This window comes from Salvelinus alpinus, chromosome 34 (assembly GCF_045679555.1).
Source record: "Salvelinus alpinus chromosome 34, SLU_Salpinus.1, whole genome shotgun sequence".
NCBI lineage: Eukaryota > Metazoa > Chordata > Actinopteri > Salmoniformes > Salmonidae > Salvelinus > Salvelinus alpinus.
In genome coordinates this window covers 12,168,221-12,178,794 of record NC_092119.1, presented here as the reverse complement: position 1 = coordinate 12,178,794, position 10,574 = coordinate 12,168,221, and the positions used below count along the sequence as shown (strand labels likewise).

General features: G+C 42.0%; 1 protein-coding gene across 1 annotated transcript in view; it reads left to right on the top strand.

Moving 5' to 3' along the window:
• Positions 1-664: 664 nt before the first annotated feature.
• LOC139563633 (leucine-rich repeat transmembrane protein FLRT2-like) overlaps positions 665-10,574 on the top strand; it is a 47,232-nt gene continuing 37,322 nt past the window's right edge. Inside the window, exon 1 of the mRNA XM_071382471.1 lies at positions 665-826. The gene's annotated coding sequence lies outside the window, so the exon portion shown is untranslated. The remainder of the gene's footprint in view (positions 827-10,574) is intronic.

The window sequence follows — 10,574 nt, the reverse complement described above, 5'->3', positions numbered from 1 at the left end:
TCATCACACTGTAATGAACCTGTGGAGAGCCCCGTCTAAATACATCATACAGTGATGAACCTGTGGAGAGCCCGTTCTAACCAATACAGACACCATAGCTAGCTACATAATAAATGGTTCACTTTGACCTCATAAAACCTTTCCACTACAAGCTTATCTTCCTCTTTTTTGGGAACCACTCATTGTTCTCGAGAGTAGCGTTTACCCTTCCTTGATCTATCTCTGAGGAGGCTGTGGTTCAGTTCTAAAGCCTGGGGAGTTTTAGCATGTCGGATGGATCATCACATGGTCTTCATCCATGAGAGACAGTGGAGAGAGGGGGTCGCCGTACTACCGAGCCAACCTCAGTCTCCTGACTCCTCAACCATCCTGGCCACTCTCTATTTCTCCTCTCTCCCTTTTGTTCTATGGTGTTCCCCAGGCTCTCCTTCCTTCAAGATGCCTGGAAACCCGACCCTACTGTAGTCATACTGTACCTGTGAGCTCATCGCTAGCTGGGCTTATGGATTAAATAAAGAGGAAGTTGAGAATCCAACTGGATGTAGGTTGCCTGCCTATGGAGGGCTGGTCCAGGGCTGTGGGGGAGTTGAGGGAGGTAGGGAGGGAGAGGGTTAAGTTACACCAGTGGAAGAGAAGGAAACGCTGAGGTGTTGATCTCACTGAGAAGTCGCCTGTGCCGCTGAGCAGTGCCCCGGGTTTCCCACTCTCTCTCTGAAAGTTTACAACTCATCAGTTCAGGACGGGGACGGGGAAACACCGCAGAGGACCGTGAGACCCCAGGAATTCAGGGTCCCTGACTGTGTACCAATCAGCAGCGCTAGAGAAGGTATAGAGCCAGTCTCCTAATTACCTGCTGTAATGACTGTGTACCTACGGGGCGCTGTTAAATTGCTGCTGCATGTGCTTAAGGCTGGGCAATAAATAAAATCTATTATGTTGATGTTTAAGACAATTTTTCTAGAGGTTAAATAGTAGTAGGCTATGAGCAGACAATGAACAAAAATATATTCAGTTATATTCAAAGTTGAGATCAAATGTGAAATGAGTAACCATATTCAAAGTTATTTTGAAAGTTATTTTGAAAGTTATATTCAAAGTTATATTGAGATCAAATGTAAAATGTGTATAGTACAAGGAAGAACTGAAGCTGAAGTGCTCATACACATGTAAGAGTAGTTTTATAGATGCTTTGAATTCTTGCTGGGCTGTCATTTATTATATCCCAAAGACACGGCGTGAACACATACTGCACTTCTGCAAATGTGTCTTAGTATATTGTAAGGAAATCTATTGGAAATACAGTATTATACTGTCACTTGATTTATTTGGTTGAGTGAATTTATATTGTGGTATTTTATTTTATGCAAAAATGATGAATTAATTAAATAATTACTAGGTATTTACAGTAAGAAATAATAGTTTTCTTAGATAATAAGAATACTTATTACAATTGTAATTACACAGTATTAACATATAAATGATTTGTTTGTTTAATCAAGCACTGCTTGACTTTTACACCATTTGGTACTGGGTTACCATGTAGTTACACAATTGAGTTGATTTAGCACAAGTACCCTTACTATCATACAATCCCCTATTGAAAACAGTACTGTAAAATACAGTGCTACTACAAAATGTAATTCACAGAAAACACATGGATGTCATCTAGTCTGATCTAATGTATTGATGTTAGTTCTTTGAATCTGAACAAGAAGTCAAAAAAACTACAGACGGACGTCAGTCCATGAAATCCCTGAAGCGGTTCACCGTTTCTCCACTACTGGGAATTAGTAGCTGGGAATAATAGATTCAAAACAACACAGACAGAACCAGATCACATTGTTACATTAGTTGCTTCATTCATCAGAATATAAATAAAATGAAAGTATAATTGGGGGGGCTTCACTACAATGCCTCTCGTGTGTGTGTATGTGTGCCTTTGTACGTGTGTATTGCACATCTCTGCTTTCCTATTGTGTTTGCAGCCATCCACTTGTGTTTTACAGTGTATTGATCGAAGGTGAAACCACAGTAATGGTTTCTATCCCATCAGCGCCTCTGTTTAGCTGTTTGCCCTGCAGTTCTATTTACTGACATTGATTAATGAATTCACATACTACCTCAATCATTACATCCTGGACCGAGCTGTTCAGAGGAATAGTCAAATTCATACGGTCCATATTGTGAAGAAATACATCTCAGAACTTGTGAAAGATAACAATGAAAAATACACTGCAATTTTTTTAAATCTTACCTACTGTAGATATCTCTTACCATTAGAATGCATTGACTTGCCCTCTTACCAAGGTAAATAATCTTAGTGCACTGGCAGATAATTGTTCTTATTTCAAAAAATAAAATATACAGCATATTTTTTAAAAGCTTTACACAAGTAGTGTAAGATCATTAATCTAATTTCAAGTTATTTGATCTTAATAAGACGTGTTACCAAGACAAATTCTCTTAGTGCACTGGCAGATCATTTTTTTACTTTAAGCTAAAAAGTCTTGAAACAAGTCAGAATATCTTAAAACAATACAAAATCTCTTGATGCATTTTCTGATTAAGCTAAATCAACTCAAAACAAGAAAAATGCGCTTTCTTGGTGAGCTGGATCAACTCGCAATGTTTTATTTAATATAATTATGTTAATACAATATAAAACATTCTAGGTAATTTATAACGTTAATTCAATATTTAATCTTTTTCTACAAAAATGAGATAGAATAGAATGCAAACTTTTACCAGCAGTTGTTGTTTTAGAGTTCGACATTTCAGTTATATCTAGCGCCTGAAGAAGTTTTGGAAATGTTTTTTTTTACTAAAAATAAGTCACTGTTTAAAATGGATCCTATGGCTCCCAGCCATTTATATTGTGATGAAAATGCATTTATGTTTTCTACTACTCTGTATGTTGACAAAAGCAACAATCCCTTCTAGGGTTTATGCTTTGCTTATGTCACAGAAGTCATTGTGGATTGTTGTGTTGTGAGACAGTGACAGACTGCTGACATACCAGCTTCACTGCTGGCCGGGTCGCTGTGGACAGGTGGCAAATGCCGCTGGGGTTGTGGAGAGATAAAACACTGGAAACAAACACGCATGCACGCGCATTCGCACGTGCGCACAAACACACACACACACACACACACACACACACACACACACACACACACACACACACACACACACACACACACACACACACACACACACACACACACACACACACACACACACACACACACACACACACACACACACACACACACACACACACACACACACACACACACACTGAACATGACCATTGACAGTGCAGTCATTGGGTACCTAATGACTACAAGACTCACAGTGCAGTATATCTGTAGATCTCCTCTCCCTGGGCTGCAGGGCTGGTTGGATGCTGGTTTCCCTGGCTTTGGAGACAGTTTAAAGTGGCTTCCAGCCTCAGGGTAGAGCTAAAATATGCAGCAACAACACTCTGTAGGAAAATGAAAGTGAGAGCAAGTCCTGGATGGTTCCAGGGGTATTCTCTTACACAAATGAGGGGAGACGTATTGAGGCTAAGCAGTGGCTTGGGGTCTTCAACTCCCAAACTGTGAACAATATCAGGGCACGGGATGTTTTTTGGGGAGTTCTCAAGTTAGCTGTTCACCCAGTGCCTTGTCCTCGTGTCCTGCTTACCGTATTTAGTTATTTTTGGGCAGATTTTCCTCCCCCTCAGCAGATCTCTAAAACGTACAGACGAATACACTGAACGAAGAGTATGAGACTGAATACATTTTCACCTAATTTTAGAGAGTTGTCTGGGTTTCTCTATAGAGTATGTAGTGAGTAGGTATCATTATATGAAGCAAAAATACTGATCTCATGTTTACAGTGCCTTGCAAAAGTATTCATCCCCCTTGGCGTTTTACTACTTTGTTGCATTATAACCTGCAATTTAAATAGATTTTTATTTGGATTTCATGTAATGGACATACAGAAAATAGTCCAAATTGTGGAAGTGAAATTAAAAAAATAACGTGTTTCAAGTTGGTGGAGCCCCTATATCAAGATCTGGTGAAACCAATTACCTTCAGACATCACATAATTAGTTAAATAAAGTCCACCTGTGTGCAATCTAAGTGTCACATGATCTGTCACATGATCTCAGTATATATACACCTGTTCTGAAAGGCCCCAGAGTCTGCAACACCACTAAGCAAGGGGCACCACCAAGCAAGCGGCACCATGAAGACCAAGGAGCTCTCCAAACAGGTCTGGGACAAAGTTGTGGAGAAGTACAGATCAGGGTTGGGTTATAAAAAAATATCCGAAACTTTGAACATCCCACAGAGCAACATTAAATCCAATAATAATAAATTGAAAGAATATGGCACCACAACAAACCTGCCAAGAGAGGGCCACCCACCAAAACTCACAGACCAGGCAAGGAGGGCATTAATCAGAGAGGCAAGAAAGAGACCAAAGATAACCCTGAAGGAGCTGCAGAGCTCCACAGTAGAGATTGGAGTGTCTGTCCATAGGACCACTTTAAGCCGTACACTCCACAGAGATGGGCTTTACAGAAGAGTGGCCAGAAAAAAGCCATTGCGTGAATAAAAAATGGGTATGTTTTTCATCGGCAGGGACTGGGACACTGGTCAGAATTGAAGGAATGATGGATGGCGCTAAATACAATAATATTCTTGAGGGAAACCTGTTTCAGTCCTCCAGATATTTGCGACTGGGACAGAGGTTCACCTTCCAGCAGGACAATGACCCTAAGCATACTGCTAAAGCAACACTTGAGTAAGGGGAAACATTTAAATGTCTTGGAATGGCCTACTCAAAGCCCAGACCTCAATCCAATTGAGAATCTGTGGTACGACTTAAAGATTGCTGTACACCAGTGGAACCCATCCAACTTGAAGGAGCTGGAGAATTCTTTTGTTGAAGAACTTGCAAAAATCCCAAGTGGCTAGATGTGTCAAGCTTATAGAGACATACCCCAAGAGACTTGTAGCTGTAATTGCTGCAAAAGGTGGCTCTACAAAGTATTGACTTTGAAGGGGTGAATAGTTATGCACGCTCAAGTTTTCAGATTATTTGTCTTATTTCTTGTTTGTTTCACAACAAAACATATTTTGCATATTCAAAGTGGTAGGCATGTTGTGTAAATCAAATGATACAAAGCCTCCAAAAATATATTTTAATTCCAGGTTGTAAGGCAAAAAAAATTGAAAAATGCCAAGGGGGGGGGAATACTTTCACAGGGCCCTGTAGGTCTTTGCACCTTATGATCAGGTTAGATAGAGCATTTAAAAAATAAAAGATTGTTTGAATTGAACTGAATCAGCTTCGATGTATCCCGTGGAGATAGCTAGCTTTTGGGAAAGTTACAGAACTTTTGCTACGTTAGCCAGGGCTGTAGAACAGGAGTGGAGATCAAACCAATCAATGTAGCATTATCTCTGTAATAACTGGGCAACATGTAGCATTGTTATTCATCGCTGGTGTGTTTCAGATTCTCCGAGAGCATGTATTCAGAACTGGTTCCAAGGTGGTAACATTAAGCTCTTTCTTTGCTCGTAAAGAATGTGTTGTGCCGTCAAAGCACTTGGCCTAAAGAACATATAAGCATCAGTCTAGAGGCAGAGGAGGAGGGGAATAAGAACAGGAGAATGTGACTAAATTCACTTTAATTGGTATTTCAAGGAGGTCTGGCAGAGTATGGTCATGGTGGCTTGTATTCTACTCTTATACATGGTTCTGCCAAGAAACAAAGCTTAAAAAGAAAAGTGGAAAAGTTAAGGTCTGCCAAGTGGGTGTGATGCTCTGCCTCTTTTTTTAATGCTTGATTCCCAATCAGCTCCATTTGGATAAGACCTCATTTCCGCAGGTCATATTTTTTAACCCCAATTAGTGGTTAGGCCTAACTCCTACGTACATTTGGCTTGTAGGCTAGCTTGAAAACAGATTCAAAATGATCCCTTTGAAACAATTCTATGTAACAATCTGAATATACTATAACAAACCTTTATATTGTACTCCCAGGCAAGAAAAAATGGACACAACAACCACTAAGAAATTGGGAGACAAAGAGGATTTGGAGTTAGTCATGATAAGATCAGTAGAGACCACGCTAAAGAGAAAGCATCTCATTCAAATTCCCATCGACTGATGTGGACGAGCTGCTGTATTAGCGTTAGGTCACTCAACATTTCCTCTCTCATTACAGGGGATACGTCCCAAATGACAGACTACTTTTGACCAGGGCCCATAGTGATCTGGTTAAAAGTAGTGCACTAAATAGGGAATATGGTGCCATTTGGGACATACACACAGGGGCTTCTCCTCCTTTCTTAAAGGGGAGGTGTGGACCCAGTTGACCCAGGTCAAATTGCAATGCCATGCTCAGTTGATTACCTGGTGGGGGCTGCTGCTGTTTAGTAAGTGGATCCCCTAACCTTGTGTCTTTCACATTAAAGAGGCCTAGCGCTGGCGGCAGACCAGGCAGAAGGCAAAGCATCGACCTCAACTGAGCTGGGGGGAAAAAGAGCGAGAAAAATAAACCGTTGCTAAGGCTCTCTAGCAAACACGTATAGAAATAGACAGACACACACACACACACACACACAAGCACACACACAAGCACACACACACACACACACACACACTAAATCTCTGGCGGGGATGTCTCGATCCGGTCTCCTTTTCTCTTCTCATCAGGGTTGAATGTTTTTTTGAATTGGGAATAGCCAATGAGATTTAACTGTCAGCTGTGAGAGTGACACACGAATGGTCCAGCCCTGGGTATGATGTAATGGTGCAGGCAGAGCCAGTGGGTGGCACTCAGTGGTTTAATAAGAGGGTTATAGTGCAGCTAACAATAGAACAATACTTATTCCAGTTCCGTTTTTGTGCATTTTTTTACCCGTTTGAACAAAATAACCTGTGTAGCCTATTATTTATTCTCCTTACAATCACGACATCAGATTTGTACTATAGCATGTCATGTAGTACATTCCACTCTGAGATGTAATCATTTGGATTGTGATTTGTAGCTGAAGACAGTGGTTAGGGAACAACATGTACACAACATTACACACCCCGCATGGCATGTGAAGGTGATTACATTGATAGAGAACGAAAAATACGAAAAAGTACAAAAATGTATGCAGTCACTATACTGTAAGTCGCTCTGGGTAAGAGTGTCTGGTGAATGACTAACATGTAAATATAAAGCCCCATCTGAGGAATCTGATGCATTATGTGGGTGTGCATGTTGGTTAAATGTCACTCTTTCTGCAGTGTTCGGTCATTTTATTTATTTATACACACACAAGACACAAGCAACCTGGAATGCACATACACGTATACACACACACACACAACCACATGTACAGTACAATGACATACCACAGAGAATGTTTTGGGGGAAATCATTGTTTTTTTAACCCTTTAAATTCTGTTGTCTGGACAGAAATGTTCAGTCATGTTAAGTATCACATAAAAGCCAATATCACAATGTAAATATCAAGGACAACACTTTAATTGTATGTACATATATTAACCACTAATCATTTTTCACTTAGTCGGGTCAGGGATTCGAACCAGCGTCCTTATGGTTACTGGTCAAACGCTCTTAACCGATAGGCTATCTGCCACCGCTCTTTATTAACTATTAATATGCCTTTATTATAGCTAAGTTATGGCCAGTTATACATGACATATAATGTTTGAATGAGAAAATAATTAAGAACTAATATATGGCTAATAAGACATAATAAAGGCCTAATTAGCTACTTATACACATACGTATAAACTACAAATTAGTGGTTGTATGTGTACCCAAGTTTGAATCTAACTGGACTGGTCAAATTGTGAAAGTATGCTGTGAGTTGCACTGCATTGCTTGTTAGCCATGTAGTTTGTGGTAGCCGGGGAGTGCTTGTCAGCCACGTATATTGTGCTAGCCAGGGAGGGCTTGTTAAAAACGTAGTTTGTGGTAGCCAGGGACGGCTTGTTAGCCATGTAGTTTGTGGTACCCGGGGAGGGCTTGTTAGCCATGTATATTTTGCTAGCCAGGGAGGGCTTGTTAAAAACGTACTTTGTGGTAGCCGGGGACGGCTTGTTAGCCATGTAGTTTTTGGTAGCCGGGGAGGGCTTGTTAGCCTTGTATATTCTGCTAGCCATGGAGGGCTTGTTAAAAACGTAGTTTGTGGTGGCCGGGGAGGGCTTGTTAGCCACATAGTTTGTGCTAGCCGGGGAGGGCTTGTTAGCCACGTAGCTTGTGGTAGCCGGGGAGGGCTTGTTAGCCACTTATATTATGCTAGCCAGGGAGGGCTTGTTAGCCACGTAGTTAGTGCTAGCCGTGGTGGGCTTGTCAGAACATAAGTCACAAAAGCCTTGTGTACGCCGTGCTGCCTCGGTCTCTCCTATTGCTATCCTGTCCTCTGTTTGAGGTAGCTCACACTTCCACTCTATCCTTTAAAACAAATGTTTTGTGAAGTAGTTTACATGTGCAGCAGCTCGATTATCTTGTGACACGCATGTGTTGGGCTTGGTCATGCCTGTGTGTAAGACACTCACAGGGATAAGAGCAGAAGTGGAAACAACATCTATCTCCATTTGTTCAGCTGCTGGGAGACATGATTAAGTGGCACAGATATGATCCAGAGAGACACCTCGCTCTGAGCCCCCTAGACTCAATGCACACATGCGCATCCAAGCATGCACGCAGACACATACAACACACCAGCTACACACACACACAAACACACACGACACGCACACCAGCCACACACATACCAGCCACAAACACGCACACAATGTGACGGCTTGAGTTTCAGACCCTGGGTAGATTGGCTGGCTGCTGCTCCCTGTCCTGATTTATTGTTGCAAATTGAAATATTCCAAGAAGTGAGTCAGTTTGTGTTGGCAAGGCAACCGTCCAAGTTACAGGCTGCACCACGAGCCTATTTTCATAGTATACACTGTATCAGCCATGAAATGATATGGCCACAAAAACAATTTGAATTAATCGAGATATTGCTGAAATATCTCAGGAAGGTTTTGGCTCTGGACCTGGACTCTTGACCCTGGACTCTGGATCCTGGACTCTGGATCCTGGACTCTGGACCTGGACTCTGGACCCTGGACTCTGGACCCTGGACTCTGGACCCTGCACTCTGGACTCTGGACCCTGGACCCTGGACTCTGGACCCTGGACTCTGGATCCTGGACCCTGGACTCTGGATCCTTGACTCTGGACCCTGGACTCTGGACCCTGGACTCTGGACTCTGGATCCTAGACTCTGGATCCTAGACCCTGGACTCTGGATCCTAGACTCTGGATCCTAGACTCTGGACCCTGGACTCTGGATCCTGGACTCTGGATCCTGGACTCTGGATCCTGGACTCTAGATCCCGTGGCCGTTCGGTCGGACCTCCAGTGAATTCTCCCAGGCACCAGCCGGAGTGATGGCTGGGCTGTCAGGGATCAAAGCAGAGGTGTGTAGCTAATGTTGGAGAGATGTACCGTACAGTAATCTGACCTCACTGTCAACACAGGTTATCACTGGAATGTTCCTAACACTGTCTGGCCGGGGGTTCCTGATTACAGTGAGTACAGCTTGGCACAGCCTCCTTCTATGGTTTTCCACTGCCAGGACCCTGCTCTGCCCTGGCATAGGGCTTATAAAATGCATACAATAAATACAAATTAACTAAGCTGAAAAAAAATGTGGGTCCATGATTGGTCATATGTGTGTACAGGAGTGGTCATATGTAAGAGCTCCTGGTAATCCCATTAGTTTTTTCAGTGGGGGACTTCTCTTTCCTTCCCTTTCCTTTCCGCTTGATGGAGTGAAATGAGTGGACATGCCACAGTCACAGCATACGTCCCAAATGGCACCCTTTTCACTAAATAGTGCATTACTTTTAGCTTGAGCGCTATCAAAAGTAGTGAACTATATAGGGACTAGGGTGCCATTTAGAATGCTTCGACAGACAACGTGGCATGGCATATGTTGGCCTCTTTGAAGCATGGTCTTTTAGGTAGGGTGTGCCCATTAGCACGGCTTTACAGACTGTGTCGTAAATTATGACACAGGGGGTCAAGTCAGCAGTTTTATGTACAGGTAATGTACACTCACACAAATGAGCTAGCTTGCAAAACACAGTCCAGCTCTCTGTGTGCTGTCTACACATTGTCCCAGAGAGGACTGTAAAAAAATATAGAACCTTGAAGAAGTTGGAAGACAAGTCTACATTTTGACAGATGAAGAGTAAGAGATTTAGCTCAGCATGAGTTTGGTTTAGGGGTTAAAAGAGAATACATTTTAACAATAAATACTGTATGCATACCACAGTAGCTGTCCAAACCAAGTACAAGTTTTCTGTAGAGACAACCCACCATTTAAATAAGTCAACAGTTTTTGTAGAACATAGTGTAGCAATATTGAATTTAAAACTAACCTAACCGCACTTAGTCCATGTCCTGGAAATAGCTTTACTGTGACATACATGAGATACATGAATATGCATACTGGCAGACTCATCTCAAAGTTAGACAGCTGACTCAT